Source organism: Phacochoerus africanus, chromosome 15 (genome assembly GCF_016906955.1).
Source record: "Phacochoerus africanus isolate WHEZ1 chromosome 15, ROS_Pafr_v1, whole genome shotgun sequence".
In the NCBI taxonomy this organism is placed as follows: domain Eukaryota; kingdom Metazoa; phylum Chordata; class Mammalia; order Artiodactyla; family Suidae; genus Phacochoerus; species Phacochoerus africanus.
Genome location: NC_062558.1, coordinates 88,922,111 through 88,938,122, shown reverse-complemented (window position 1 = coordinate 88,938,122; position 16,012 = coordinate 88,922,111). Strand labels below are relative to the sequence as shown.

The window sequence follows — 16,012 nt, the reverse complement described above, 5'->3', positions numbered from 1 at the left end:
AGTTATTGTTCAACTGTTTAGTGTTTAATGGGGACAGTTTCAGTTTTGCAAGATGAAAAAGTTCTGGAGATGGATGGTGATCATGGTGGCACAACAGTGTGAATTACTTCATGACCATGAAATGAGCACATAAAAATGGTGAGGACAAAGTTTATGTTATGTGCATTTAACCACAATTTTTTTTTGTCTTTTTTTGCTATTTCTTTGGGTCGCTCCCGCAGCTCATGGAGGTTCCCAGGCTAGGGGTCGAATCGGAGCTGTAGCTTCTAGCCTAAACCACAGCCACAGCAATGCGGGATCCAAGCCGCATCTGCAACCTACACCACACAGCTCAGCAACACCAGATCCTTAACCCACTGAGCAAGGCCAGGGATCGAATCCGTGTCCTCATGGATACTAGTCAGATTTGTTTTCCACTGAGCTATGATAGCAACTCCACCACAATTTTTTAAATTAAAAAAAAAAAAACCATGAGAAATAGTCCATGAATACAACAAGGTGTACAACTTTACTAAGAATTAAAACCATAGAAAAAACTATGTGTACACCTAACAGATGGGCAGATATTAAAGTCACAGTATCAAATATCAGCAGCACTGGAAAGCTTGGTACCCAGCTGGGGACAACTTCTGAAACAATCCGGCTTCAGTGAAGTCCCTGCACACAGACCCACAGTGCTGCTCCCAGTTAAACACAAACCTGTGAGCACTGCACCAGGACACACAGACACGGATTCTGCAGCCACAGGAGCCAAACCTGAAACCAACCTAAAGCAGATGCAGCAATGAGCTATGCACGCTCATATGAAGAAATATTCCACAGCCATTGAGTATGTTTTTATTTAAAGTAAGACACAGGAGTTCCCATCATGGCGCAGGGGTTAACGAATCCGGCTAGGAACCATGAGGTTGCGGGTTCAGTCCCTGCCCTTGCTCAGTGGGTTGGCGATCTGGCGTTGCCGTGAGCTGTGGTGTAGGCTGCAGACGAGGCTCGGATCCTGCATTGCTGTGGCTCTGGCGTAGGCCGGTGGCTACAGCTCCGATTCTCCCCCTAGCCTGGGAACCTCCATATGCCGCAGGAGCGGCCCAAGAAATAGCAAAAAGACAAAAAAATAAAAAATAAAAAAAGTAAAGTAAGACACAGAAGCAACCTAAATGTCCATCAACAGAGGAGTAGATGAAGGAGATGTAGTACATATACACAATGGAATATTACTCAGCCATAAAAAGGAATGAAATAATGGCATTCGTAGCAACATGGATGGACCCAGAAATTATCATGCTAAGTGAAGTTAGTCAGGCAGTGAGACACCAACATCACATGCTATCACTTATATGTGGAATCTAAAAATAGGATACAACGAACTTTTTGGCTGAACAGATACTGACTCACAGACTTTGAAAAACTCATGGTCACCAAAGGAGACAGGTTGTGTGGTGGGGGGAGGGATGGGCTAGGGGTTCGGGGTGGAAATGCTATGAAATTGGGTTGTGATGATCATTGTACAACTATAAATATAATAAAATTTATTGAGTTTTAAAAAAAAAGTTAGTAAAACTATAAAAATTATCTTTTAAAAATTATATCCACAGGATGTATCTCACAGACACAATGCTAAGGCACCAAGAGCAACAAAGCAGCATGCACGAGACAGAGTTCAGAACTAGGCAAACCTGGGCTGTGTTATTTACAGATGCGTTGCCTGGGGGTAAAATGAGGACAAGATCACAGTCACAAAATTGAGAGAACAGCTACCTCACGATGGGAAGGAGGCTGTGACCAGGGAAAGGCACTCCTGGGTGCCCACTCGTCACGTCCTGTTTCATGATCTTTATGATTTTTTTTTTTCCGGTCTTTTGTCTTTTTTTTAGAGCCGCACCTGCGGCATATGGAGGTTCCCAGGTTAGGGGGCTAATCGGAGGTGTAGCTGCCATCCTATGCCACAGCCACAGCAGCACAGGGCCCGAGCCGCATCTGCCACCTACACAACAGCTCACGGCAATGCCAGATCCTTAACCCACTGAGAAAGGCAAGGGATCGAACCCGCAACCTCATGGCTCCTAGTCGGACTCGTTTCCACTGTCCCACAGCGGGATCTCCAGATCTTTATGATTTTTCTTGACATGTACTAAACGTAGTTCTTTTCTGTTTGTGGGTTTGGGAGGTTCTTTCTTTCTTTCTTTTGGCTATGCCTGCGGCATATGGAAGTTCCAGGGCCATCTCTGCCTCCATCTTCACATGGCATCTCCTCTGTGTCTGTGTCGCCCCTCATCTTATATGGACACAGTCACGCAGGATTAAAGCCACCCTAATGCCCTTGTCTTAACTACTTACAGGACGAGGCCCGATTCCAAGTGACATTATGTCCTGAGGCCCTGGGGTCAGGATGTGAATGTTTCTTTCCATGAGGGGTGGGAGGGGGACCACAATCCCCCTTTACTCTGAGGTAACAGATCCCATAGGACAAGTGTCCTTATAAGAAGAGGGGATCAGGCCATGGAGACACCAGGCACATGCCCAGGACCACACAAAGTGACCAGGACTCTCCTCAGCCATATCTCACCCAGTCCCAGTCCTTGGCCTTGACCTTGGCCACATCCTTGCTGGGCCTGCACGGCCCAGTCTCAGCAAAAATCCTGCTGAATGCAGAAGTGAGGGAACCAGAACACGCCACCCCAGAATGTGCCTCTTTGGCATGTGGATTACTTTGGGTTAAAGGCCACCAAGAAATAGCAGATGTAGGGAAAGCTCTAGAACAGGGCACAGGCATTCCTTCTGCAAAGGAATTTCACATTTACAGAGGGGGTGCCCATTGAACAAACCCCACTAAACACCGTTCACCATGGTTTTCTGGCTGCCTTTCTGTAACTTTCTCCCCCTCAAAACAAGCCCAGACCCCTTTCCTTTGTGCAGCCCATGAGGGGTGACAAGGCCCAGCTCTATTCACTCTTGGGGTGATCATCACTGGATGCCCCCATACGCATGTGCAATGTCATGAAAGCTTCTGTGGACTAACACTATTCTAATGAACTTGTGTGTGTCTTTCTCTTGTTGATCTGTCCTTGGCCAGTGTCATGTGTGGGGCCCCAGCCGAAGAACCCAAGACGAGCAGAGAAAGATCCTTACTCCTCTGCAGAGAGACCCTCCCTCGATATGTGGTCACCCCAGACACCTGCTCACCCCAAGTACCTGGTCACCTGGGCTATCTGATTGGTTCCTCGTCCTCCACCTCCCCCAGGCGATGACTGATCGCAAGGATCCTGGCAGGTCAGTTTAGCCGGAATCCCCGCTGACCCCAGATGTCTACCTTAGCCAGCGTTCACTACTGCTCCCTCCTTCTGCTCACTGGCTGTAAACCCCTTGCCCACGCTGCATTCTAGATGGAGCCTGGCTCTCTACAGAGGTTTTTTTCCTCCATTGCAATAGCTGCTGAATAAAATCTGTGTGGGCTGCTTTAAAGACCATCTGGCTCTGGTTCTGTTTGAAAGAGGACGCAGCAGGAAGATGACTGTCTCCATGCCAAAGAGGGAGGCCACAGAGAAACCAACCCTGCCAACACGTTAAACTCGGAGCTCCAGCCTTTGGAACCTGTGAGACAATACATGTCTATTGTTTAACCACCTCGTCCGTGGTGTTTGTTACAGCGGCCCCAGGAAACACAGACACCATTGTCTGTGGAGAGGTGGTGGAGAGCTGGGTTTGTACTTGAGCTCCACCACCAGTGAGCCATCTGCCTGTGCCTTGGTTTCTCACCTGTAAAATGGGATTGGTAAAAGGGCCCCTCTCACAGATCATAGGGAGGCTCCCGCAAGTTAAAGCGTGTGAGGCGCTCAGGGCCCATGTTAACCACGCAGCGTGTTGGCCATCCGCCCCACATTCTGGACCCTCTCCTCTGGTGGGGAGGTATTCCCTCTAGGCTGGAGGGGATCCATCCACTGGTACCATCTCCAGCTGTTAGAACCTCTTCGTGTAGAGGCAGGGAGGGTTCAGAATTTGCCACCCCAAATATGCCGCATTGGCCCAAGCGTTACTTTGAGTTGAGGGATTGAGAAGCAGCAAAAGGAAAAACTGCCCCCCTCCACCTGCCTGATCCTTTGTGAGGTTGGTCCCCTCCCTCTCCTGTACCAGGAAGGGGAGAAAGGATCTTATCATCTGAGAAGGTACCAACTTCAGTCTGCGTAACAAACCTCACTGAATCAGCTCTGTCTTCCATTATGTCCCCCTGCTTATTTACCTTCCCACAACTTACTGCCCCAAAAAACTGAAAGCTGCTTTCCTTTGTCTTGTCTCTTCTCCAGAAATTGATCACCCTTTGTCAACACGGCACATAAACCCTATCTAACTATCTCTTTGCACCTCCACTTCTTTTCTGTGAAGGCTTCTGTACACAGACATAATAAACCTTTTGCTTCTGTTAATCTGTTGTCAGTTTAATTTGCAGATCCTGGGTACAGAACATAAGAGAGTAGAGGAAGATCTTTCATGCCCTGCACAGCATCGAGTACACCAAGAGTCAACCCCCCTTTGTTCTTGTTCTGTCTCAGCAGCAACAGAGACCAACCAACCCTCTCCCCATCTATGAGATATTCGACTAGCACCCTCTGCCTCCATCTTCTCTCATAGCCTGTCCCATGGCTCTCTCAGCTTATGCCCTGTCTCATAAATGTCCCCCTGGGCATAAGCGTGGGACCCCAGGCCACCAGGGAGGTGTGTGACATTCAGGCAGCAAGTGTCCAGGGGGCTGGAACTGGACGTTGCCACACGGCACACACAGAAGTGATTCCATCCCCGTGCCATCTAGCTAGGATGGCCCGCACAGCCCACATGCAAGTTTCTGAAATGCTGGTGGATTGGGGCCAGGGCTCGGACCCCAAAACCCCACTCTCAGGCCTCTGCAGCATGGGATGGCTGCATCACAGGGGCCCCAAGGGGGAGTGTGGTCAGCCCCATTGCAGGGACAACTCTGATGTCCTTATTAGGAGAACAGGGGCGGGCCTGTGCCCCTCTCAACCACCCACCTCACTGGGCCCCCTTCAGTACTACAGCCAATGGAGTACTGCCTGGAAGCTGTGCCCTCCTGGATCCTATCCAAGTTGGGCCAGGTCTCAATGATCCCAGACCGAGGGGGTCAGGTGACTCCTGGGCTCTCATAGGGATTCCCCATTTTTCTTTTAAGGGAGAACCTCTAAGTTTCAAATGAAGAAACCAGAACTCACCAACCCAAAATGTGCCTGTTTGGTGTTAAGGATATTTCTGAGCAGAAGGCCGCTGAGAACCAGCAGACTCAGGAAACTTGAGAACAGGACTCAAGCATCCCTTCCGTAAAGGAAATCCCCATTGTTAAAGGAAATGCCTGCTTGTAGGGACCTCTTCTTCCATATGTGGAAGAGGAGGCTGCTTAATAATGCTCATCAATAAAAAAAAAAAAATCACCAACTTGAATCCGCATCACAAACTTCCCTAAACACCCTCATTCACTGGGCTTTCCTGACCTACTCACCCCAGACCCCTTTCCTTTGTCCAGCCCATGATGGTATTACGTCCCCAATTCTCACTGCCCCCTTGGGTAACATTTCTTTCTAAACTCCCACATGTCATTCAAACATTTATGAAACAGGGCATAAGCTGTTAGTCTGTCTTTTCTCAGTTTAACTTCTGGGTTCCAAGCACAGAGCCTGGAAGTGGAGAGGGCACTGGGCTGGCTGCCATCCACCGTGAAAGCCATGCTGGAATCTTCAGGAATGGCAGGAGCCACTGTTAAACACAGCTCGTGTCAGAAGTGTACTTACAACCTTGGCACTGAATAAACCATGTTAGGAATAAAGGCAGCAAACCCTTGAAACTCACCACTGTGACCAGACCTCACCGCTTATCATCGTACTGCATCTACTACCCTCTGCGCTGGCTCCCCCACCTCCCCCTACAGCGTGTGTGGCGGAAACTCTCTCTGGGTTTCTTCCCAACCCCATGTTCAGGAATGCCACATTGAAAGCTTTAAACTGGCTACCGTGGGAATACCTACACCACAGAAACAACAAATGCCACAACCCAGCCTTGGTTGATTGTTTTGCTGATGGTCTAAACTTAGAAAGTGATGGGGAGGGGAGTTCCCATCGTGGCACAGTGGTTAACGAATGCCGACTAGGAACCATGAGGTTGCGGGTTCAATCCCTGGCCTGGCTTAGTGGATTAAGGATCCAGCATTGCCGTGACCTGTGGTGTAGTTTGCAGATGCGGCTTGGATCCTGTGTTGCTGTGGCTCTGGCATAGGCTGGCGGCTACAGCTCCGATTAGACCCCTAGCCTGGGAACCTCCATATGCCACAGGAATGGCCCAAGGAATAGCAAAAAGACCAAAAAAAAGTGATGAGGAAAGTGTGACTTGTGCAGACCAGGTGCACAGGTGCGTGTTCACAGTGCTGCATGGTGAAGATGAGAGAACACTCTTGGCATCTGAAACCCAGGATGGGATCCTCTGCTGACCACCGAGGAAGGAGTGAGGTCTACACATGTGGAGTTTGCAGTCTTATTCCTTAATGTTAAGAAAATAACAGAGTTACCATCATGGCTCAGTGGTTAACGAACCTGACTAGTATCCATGAGGATGCAGGTTCGATCCATGGGTTAAGGATCCGGTATTGCCATGACCTGTGGTGAGGGTCATAGGCATGGCTCAGCTCCCAAGTTGTTGTGGCTGTGACATAGGCCAGCAGCTGTAGCTCCGATTCGACCTCTGGCCTGGGAACCTCCATATGCTGCAGGTATGGCCCTAAAAAGACAAAAGACAAAAAAGAAAAAAAGAAAATACCAAGCAATCTCAGAACCACACTTGTATGTTGACTAGGGGGCCATGTGGGATGGGGGAACAGGAGCCGGGCAAGCATCCACAAAAGCATCTTATGAGGCTCTGGGCTCTCTGGAATTGACACCAGAATCCTGTCCATTAGTATTTTTTGTTAATTGTGTGGTACACACCCTGTATATCAGTTTAGCTAATAAACCCTTGCACCCATAAACGCACCTTCGGGGAGGAGCCCACTGACAATAGAGGATTGTATGTTATCAGTTATCATATGGTAGATTATCATATGTGTACCACTGTCCTTCATATCAACTTGTAGCATAAACTGTGCATGCTGGCTTTTTCCCTGGAGAGCAGGGTCCTGACCATTGGCCAGCGCACCCCTGTCCATGACCCTGTCACCAGCCCCCCCGACAGAACTCGGACTCTGAAACATCGGCAGGACTCACGGGCAACACCAAGGTGTCCAGGGGTATGTGAACTTGAAAGAGGAAAGATCAGCCCTTCCTCGTACCTACCTCATACCTCCCCTAGGCCTGCCCACCTGCCTGGCATCCTCGGTGCACACACCATCAGTCTGCCCTGTGACTAATACTAGTAGTAGCTATTCCAGGAGTGGGAGTGATGGTGGTAATTGTTCCATTACTAGCACATTGCTTTGCCATTTTAATCCTCAGTGGAGTGAAATAATTCCTGGGACCTCATCTACCTTGAGACAGAACAGAAAACATCCATCCACAGTGCAGACGAATTTGCAAAGCGGGTGGGAGAACTCGGTTTCTACACAGCCCGCCTGGGACTCACACTGGGCAGTGTAAGAGCAAATCTGAATTCAAACCTCTGGGCTTAATTCTCTGAGAATAAAGAAAGACTTCCCCTTTCCCTTTCTTAGGACATTTACTTTAGAAAACGTGGGAGGAGTTCCCGTTGCGGCTCATCGGTAATGAACCTGACTAGTATCCATGAAGTTGCAGGTTTGATCCCTGGCCTCACTCAGTGAGTTAAGGATTTGGCGTTGCCATGAGCTGTGGCGTAGGTTGCAGATGTAGCTTGAATCCTGCATTGCTGTGGCTGTGGCATAGGCCAGCAGCTGTAGCTCCAATTTGACCCCCTAGCTGGGAACCTCCATGTGCCATGGGTGCAGCCCTAAAAAAACAAGCAACAAAAAAATAGAAATTTTGGGATTAGCTTCTTTGTCTCTTTTAATGTGTGTGAACATCTTTTTAAAGGCAGGCATGCTTCTGACCCTGTCACATCTCAGAATGTTTTCTGCAAAACTGGGTGTGTCTCTGTAATGTGACAGAGAAATAACCCCCTGCTCCCAAATCCTGAGGGGAGAACCTGGCCCCAGGGGGGCCTGGCTCCAAACACAAACTCGCTTCCAACATGAAGAAATTTGGGGAGTTGAGGGGAGAGGATTAAGATGGCGGAATAGAAGGACTGGAGCTCAACTTCTCTCCTGAAAACAACAAAATTCACAACTAAAGGCTGAGCAATCTCCACCCAAATGACCGGAAACCTTATAAAAGATACCCTACTCCAGAAGAAAAAGAGGAGGCCACATCAAGAGGTAGGAGGGGCGATTTCACGATATAAACAACCCCATACCTTCTGGGTGGGAAGTTCCACAGACTGAAAACTAACTGGTTCACAGAGACTCACCTATAGGAGTGAGAGTTCTGAGCCCCACATCAAACCCTCACATGTGGGGATCCAGCACAGGGAGAAAGAGCCCCCGGAGCATCTGGCATTGAAGGCCAGTGGGGCTTGTGCGCAGGAGCTCCACGGGACTGAGGGAAACGGAGACCCCATTCTTAAAAGGCACACACAGATTTTCATGTGCACTGGGTCCCAGGACAGAGTGAGGTCTCCATAGGAATCTGGGTCAAACCTGACTGCAGTTCTTGGAGGACATCCTGGAAAAACAGGGCTGAATGTGGTTTGTCAGGAGGGAAGGACGTTGAAGGCAAAGCTCTTGGGAATATTCAGCAGCTGCCTTGCTCTGGAGGTGGCCATTTTGGGAAAATCTGGCCCCACCTTCAGTCAGCACTGAGAAGCCCCAGGGCAAACAACAGTCCAGGTGGGATCACAGCCCCGCCCCTCAGTAAACAGGCTACCTAAATACCCCTCAGGCACACAGCAGCCCATAATCCCATCCAGAGACTAAGCCCCACCCACCAGAGGGATTGAATCAGCTCCACCTACCAGTGGGCAGGCATCAGTCCCTCTCATCAGGAAGCCTACAGCAAACCCCCACACTGACTTCAGCCACAAGGTGGGCAGACACCAGAAGTAAAAAAAGGCTACAACTCTATTATCTGTAAAAAGGTCACCACACCAAAAACCTATAAAAATGAAAAGACAGAGACCTATAACTCAGATGAAGGAGAAAGGAAAAACCCCAGAAAATCAGCTAAGCAATGAGGAGATTCTCAGCCTCCAGGAAAAAGACTTTAGACTGTTGATGCTGAAGATGATGCAAGACATTGGAAATAAACTGGAGGCAAAGATGGATAACTTACAGGAAATAATGAGCAAAGAGATACAAGATACAAAATTTAAACAAGAAGAGATGCAAAATACAATAACAAATCAAAAGAAGAATGAATAAGTGAGGTGGAGGACAGATTAGTAGAATTACGGATGCAGAACAGAAAAAAGGAAAAAGATTGAAAACAAATGAAGAGAGTCTCAGAAAACTCTGGGACAATGTGAAATGCACCAACATCTGTATTATAGGGGTGCCAGAAGGAGAAGAGAGAGAGAAGGGGACAGAAAAAGTATTCCAAGAGATAATAGTCAAAAAATTCCCTAACATGGGGAAGGAACCACTCACTCAAATCCAGGAAGCACAACGAGTACCATATAAAATAAACCCAAGGAGGAATACACCGAGACACATATTAATCAAACTAACCAAAATTAAAGACAAAGAGAAAATCTTGAAAGCAGCTAGGGAAAAGAAACAAACAACATACAAGGGAACCCCAATAAGGTTATCGGCAGATTTTTCAGCAGAAACTCTGCAGGCCAGAAGGGAGTGGCATGATGTACTTCATGTGATGAAAGGAAAAAACCTCCAAGATTACTTTACCCAGCAAGGCTCTCATTCAGATTTGAAGGAGAAAGCAAAACCTTCACAGATAAGCAAAAGTTGAGAGAATTCAGCAACACTAAACCAGCCTTACAACAAATACTAAAGGAACTTCTCTAGGCAGAAAAGAAAAGACAGCAATAGGAAACAAAAATTCCTCAAATGACAAGGCTCACCAGTAAAGGTATATATATATATATATATATATACAGTAAAGATACGAAATCATCCATGCACAATTATACCACCAAAATCAGGAATCATGAGAAGAGGTGGGTACAAATGCAGGACACTGGAGATGAACTTGCAATTAAAAGAACAACAAGTTAAAACAACCTCATATGCATTTAGACTCTTTTTTTTTTGTCTTTTTGTCTTTTTGCTATTTCTTGGGCCGCTCCCACGGCATATGGAGGTTCCCAGGCTAGGGGTCGAATCGGAGCTGTAGCCGCCGGCCTACGCCAGAGCCACAGCAACGCGGGATCCGAGGGATCTGAGCCGCGTCTGCAACCTACACCACAGCTCACGGCAACGCCGAATCGTTAACCCACTGAGCAAGGGCAGGGACCGAACCCGGAAACCTCATGGTTCCTAGTCGGACTCGTTAACCACTGCGCCACGACAGGAACTCCTGCATTTAGACTCTTATATCAAAACTTCAGAATAACTGCAAACCAAAAATCTACAATTGATACACAAACAAGGAATCTCTGAAGAAGAAATATATCTCTAATAAGTAAGTGCATAATCCACCATGAATGGGGTCATTTGACATCATTCTTGGAATGCTGAAGTCTCCTTAGAACTGATTCTGATTTCCTCTCCATCAAAGAATTTATGATAATTATAACTAAATAACACAACTGTACAATTAAATAATGCAGTTCTACAATTGTATTATTAATAACCATTTTTGTCCATGGTACAATGTAAGGGTCTGTAATGTCTTGTTTATCACATCACCTAGAATGGTCTAATGCCTATATTGAAGAATCAATAAGATGTAACAAATTGTGAGAACAAAAAAAAAAAAAAAAGAAAAGAACAAAAGAAATCTGGGATCATTTATCTGAGCACATGGATGGAACAGGTGGTGTCCATGCTGCAAAAAGCTGCAAAAAGGGTAAGACTCTTCGGTCTCTGCTACCTCTCCTCAGGTCCTCCCCAATGCCACCTGCGATGCATGTCCCATTGTGGTTTCATGCTGGTTCCAGAAAAAAAAGTTGTATGTTTTCTCTCATGTTTGTGGAATGTCCCCTCCTTCCTAACACAGGTCAGGGTCTGAGTGTCCTCTCCTCCTTTCGCAGCCCAAATCTGAGTGTCCCCTGCCTCCTGTCATAGCCCATTGCTTTCTGACAATGTTGAAGGTGACCTGAAGGTCCAAAAATCCCCTCACCCTCTTTGTCCAGAAAACAGCTTCCTGCAAAGACCCTTCCCCACAGAGACTCAGCTGGGACTCAGGACCCCCTTTCCTGACCAGGCCACACAACTGACCCCCACCCCGCCCCTCGGGCTCAGAAACCAGGATCAGTCAGAACAAGGGCTGGTTACCTACGTGATCCCCTCCTCCCCAGCCCAACCTGCAGCCAAGACCCTCCACCTGGGCAGAAGCCCCTCTCAGGGCACTCCTGAGTCAGGGCCTGTAATCCACGTGCCATGAGGCCACATTTCCTGCCAACCCCACACTTTGGCCTTTATACATGTGTTTACTCTTCTCCATGGAGAAACCTCCTTCACCCCAGCTATCCAGATGCTTGCAGACCTTGTCAGGAGCTATCCCTATTGTCACGGTCCCCCTTCTAAAGTAATAGTTCACCCCTATTTTTATATCCCCCCTCCACAGCAATACCCCCCCTTTACAGTAATAGTCCTTCTCTGTTTTATATAATACCTCTGTAGTAACAGCCTCCCATATAGAGCAATTATCCTCTTTGTCATAGTCCCCCCCCCCCCATGGTACCAATCCACCCTCTAGAATAATAGTCCTCCTCTACTGTAATTGTCTCCCTCCATTGTCATAGTCCCTCCTCTACTGTGATAGTCCTCCTTTATTGACATAGTCCTCCCCACACACCAGTAGCTCCACTATAGTGTCATAGTCCCCCTCTATAGTAACAGTGCAGCTCTACTGTTATAGTCCCCGCTCTATGGTAATAGTCCCCCCTACAGTTATAATGCTCCTCTATTATCATAGTCCCCCCCCCATAGTAATAGTCCCTCTTTGCTGTAATAGACCTCCATCCATTATAATAGTACCCCTGAACACTAGTAGTCCCCCTTCTTTCATAATAGTCCCCTCTGTACAGTAATTGTCCCCCCTAGGGTAATACACCTCTTTCTATGTAATAGTCTCACCTATACTCGAATAGTCTCTTCTTAATAATAATAGTCCTCCTCTACTGCAATAGCCACCGCCCCATAGTAAGAGTCCACTCTCTACCAAAATAGTGCTGCCAGTAATGTAATAGTTCCCCTCCTCAGAGTGGTCCCCCTCTATTGTCATAGTCCCTCTTCTATTTTAACAGCTCCCTGTATTATCACAGTCCCCGCATCATAGCATGTCTCCCTCTATAGTAATAGTCCCCCCTCTACAGTAGTAGTCCTCCTTTACTCTAAGAATCCCCTCTCCACAGTAATACCCCCCCACATTGTCATAACCCCCATTTATGGTCATATTCCCCCTCTATCATATGAGTCACCTCTCTACAGTAATAAGCCCCTTGTACAGATACAGCCCTTTCTCTACAATACTAGCCCCCCTCTACTGTAACAGTCCCTCCCCCTATAACTATACTCCCATCCCCTTATAATAGTTCCCCTTCTTCTTCTTCACAAGAATTCTTCTGAAATACTCAGATTTTTTTTTTTTTTTTTTTTGGCTGTGACCAAGGCATGCAGAAGTTCCAGGTAAGGGCTCAAATCCACACCACAGCAGCAACCTGAGCCACAGCAGTGACAACAATGGATCCTTAACTCACTGCACCACCAGAGAACTCCCCAGCACTCTGAATTTCAAGTACAGATTCAGTTGTGCTCAGCACTAGTGCAAACCCAGAACCTTCCAGGCAAGCCCCACTCCCCAAGTGCAGCTCACCCTAAGCCCTTAGAAATCACAGTCCCAGGCGTAAGGCGGGTGCACCTGCACACGGTACTGTCTTCCCCACCCGGCACCTCCCCAGCTGCATCCACCCCACCCTCTGCCTTCTAAGCACACGGACCCAGGTGAGCACTAAGAGAAGATTTCACAAAACACAGACGATGCAAGATGAGTCAGGGTTCCCGTCCCGGTGACCTGCCCTGGCCAAGTGAGCCACCAGCCTGTGACTAGGCAGAAAGGCTCCTTCTGTCCCCACGGGCACCCACAGGTGGCGACTGGCACAGAGGAGACACTCAGGAAATAGTTCTCAGGTGAAGGAACGTGCACACAGCTGGCAAACCCACCCAACATTCCCACCCTCCTCCTCACCTGGGCCCTCAACAGCTCACCAGGCCCAAATGCTCAGCAGACTCCCCAAATGCTTGCCGGGCTCCCCACAGTGCTTGCCAGCCCCCCTTGAATGTTCAGCAGGCTTCTCAAACACTACCCAGGCTCCCTAAATGCTCATCAGGCCCCCTGAACACTCACTAGGCCCCTGCAAATGCTCACTGAACCCCCGAACGCTCAGCAGCTCCTCAAATGCTCACCCACAGTGACCTGCCCCCATGGCCTTGTCCCTGCAGCATAAGGACAAGACAGGTAACCTGAGCCAACAAGTTCTTCCCTGACCCAGACCTGATCTACCGACAGAGTCAGTAGCACAGGAGACAGCAGGATTGTCACAGCACCCCTGCTTCCCACCCCCTGCCGTGAGCTGCAGTGTAGGGGCTCCTGCAGGCTCAGCAGCTCTGACTCAGAGGAGCTCCCCACTCCACGCTGGAAACCTAGGAGTGGACTCTTCCCACCCTCACCCCCGCCCTTCAGCCCCTCCTGCTGCCCCTCCGGCCCCTGGGTCCCAGGAAGGACAGAGGAGCCCAGGCCTAAGGGGAGCGGGGTCCAGCCTCCACTCCCCCTCACCTGGACACTCTGAATTCAGGCAAACACTCCTCACCATGACCTCTGAGTCCAACATGTTCTCCTGCCGCAGCCCGGGCCTCCTTGCTCAGTCTCTCCGGAGGGCGGCTCCACACAGCTTCAAACACACTTGAGCGGTGATTGGATGAGAAACACCTACTCCTGAGAGAGGTGGGAGGAGCTACCTCCCAGAGCTGACCTGTCCCAACCCCAGTCCAGGTAGCAACCCCTTAGCTCCAGATGGGAGCCCACTGTGGGGGCAACACTGCCCGGCTAGGGGTCCTCAGCTCCACATGGCAGACAGTTTGCAGAGACCAGGTCCCCACAGGGGATGTGAGCACTTTCTGAGTGTATAACAATGGCATCCAGCGGTCAGATGACGGGATGTGAGGATGTCCTGGGTGTGACCCCTTGGATAGAGTGTCAGGCCATGGGTCCCCGTGGGCCAATGCTGGTGGTGCAGGGCCTCCAGGAAACTCCCCTCAACAGCAATTCCCCCAAGTTTCCTTACTCCTTCCTGCGGTCTGCACTTGCTCCTTTGAGAAAACATCTCCCCACAGATCCCCCCCCATTTGCCTCTAGCATTGAAGCCCCCCCTCCATGGGGCAAGATGGTGGACAGATGAGGCTAAGGAATGGCCTGGGGACTCCAGACATCCACAGGCTGCCCCCAGGCTGCAACACACCCAGCCCACGGGTCTTGAGCCCACAGATGAAAGGTTGCCTTCCTCTCCAGGCTGGCTGTGAAGCAGCCACACAGAGCTCCCACCCGAGCCAGGCGGCCCTGGTAGAGAACAACCCAGGCCAGAGGGAGGTTGGACCCAGGAAAGTGCACAATGACAGGCCCTCTGTAGTGTGTACAGTCAGCTCCCAGAGACCCTCGGAAGGGAAGGTCCCTGCCCCCGCCACCTTCACCCATAACGCTATGTCCTGTCCCTGGCTGGCTGTTGTGCTGCTTCAGAACGGGAGCCTTCATTGCCAGCACCTGTGGCAGGCAGGGTAGTGATGTGTCTGAGCCTGGGACAGAGAGGAAGGGCTGGGGAGGGGAGTGGGGGGAAAGGAAGGAAATGGAAAGCCAGGGGAGCAGGGAGGGTAAAGCAGGGACTTCACAGCAGGTTCAAAGGCCATGGCCACTGAAAACAATGAAGCTCCTGGAAGGGATCTGGAACTGAACAGACATCAAAGGGAAACCTGGGAATTGCTAAGTCAAATTTGTAGGGTGTTTTTCCCTTTTCTTCTTCTTCTTCTTCTTCTTTTTTTTTTTTTTTTTTTTTTTTTTCCTTTTTATGGCTTCACCTGCGGCATAGGGAAATTCCCAGGCTAGGGGTCCAATCAGAGCTGCCGCTGCCACCTACAGCACAGCCACAGCAACACCAGATCCGAGCCATATCTGCAACCTACGCCGCTTCTTGCAGCAATGCCAGATCCTTAACCCACTGAGAGAGACCAGGGATGGAATCAGCATCCTCACAGACACTATGTCAGGTTCTTAACCCGATGAGCCACAACAGGAACTCCAGGTTCTGTTTTTTGTCTTTTTTGCCACGCTGTGCATGCGGAAGTTCCTAATAAAACCCGTGCCACAACAGTGACCTGAGCTGCTGCTAAAGTTTGTAATTTAGTCAGTACTGTACCAAAGTTAATTGCTGGGTTGTTGACAAATACACCGTGGTTATATGCTTGATGAGGGGTATGCAATAACTACCTTTGCAACACTTCTGTAAATTTAATATTACCCCCAAATTGAAACTTTTAATTTTATTTATTTTTTTGGCCATGACTGCAGCATGTGGAACTTTCCAGGTCAGGGATCGAACCCACGCTACAGCAGTAACCAGAACCACAGCAGTGACAACACCAGATCCTTCCCAGGCCACCAGGGAATTCTTAAACTTTTTTTAAAAAATGCTGTGATAGGGAGTTCCTATCATGGCACAGCAGTTAATGAATCCGACTAGGAACCATGAGGTTGCGGGTTCAATCCCTGGCCTTGCTCAGTGGGTTAAGGATCTGGCGTTGCTATGAGCTGTGGTGTAGGTTGCAGACTCAGCTCAGATCAGGCATTGC

The 16,012-nt window shown here is 49.0% G+C and overlaps 1 long non-coding RNA gene across 2 annotated transcripts in view; it reads left to right on the top strand.

Moving 5' to 3' along the window:
• The window catches only part of LOC125116617 (uncharacterized), an 85,593-nt gene extending 81,175 nt beyond the window's left edge, over window positions 1-4,418 (top strand). For both annotated transcript variants that reach the window (XR_007132392.1, XR_007132393.1), the window contains one exon: window positions 3,071-4,418. This is a non-coding gene — a long non-coding RNA (uncharacterized LOC125116617). The remainder of the gene's footprint in view (window positions 1-3,070) is intronic.
• Window positions 4,419-16,012: the final 11,594 nt, after the last annotated feature.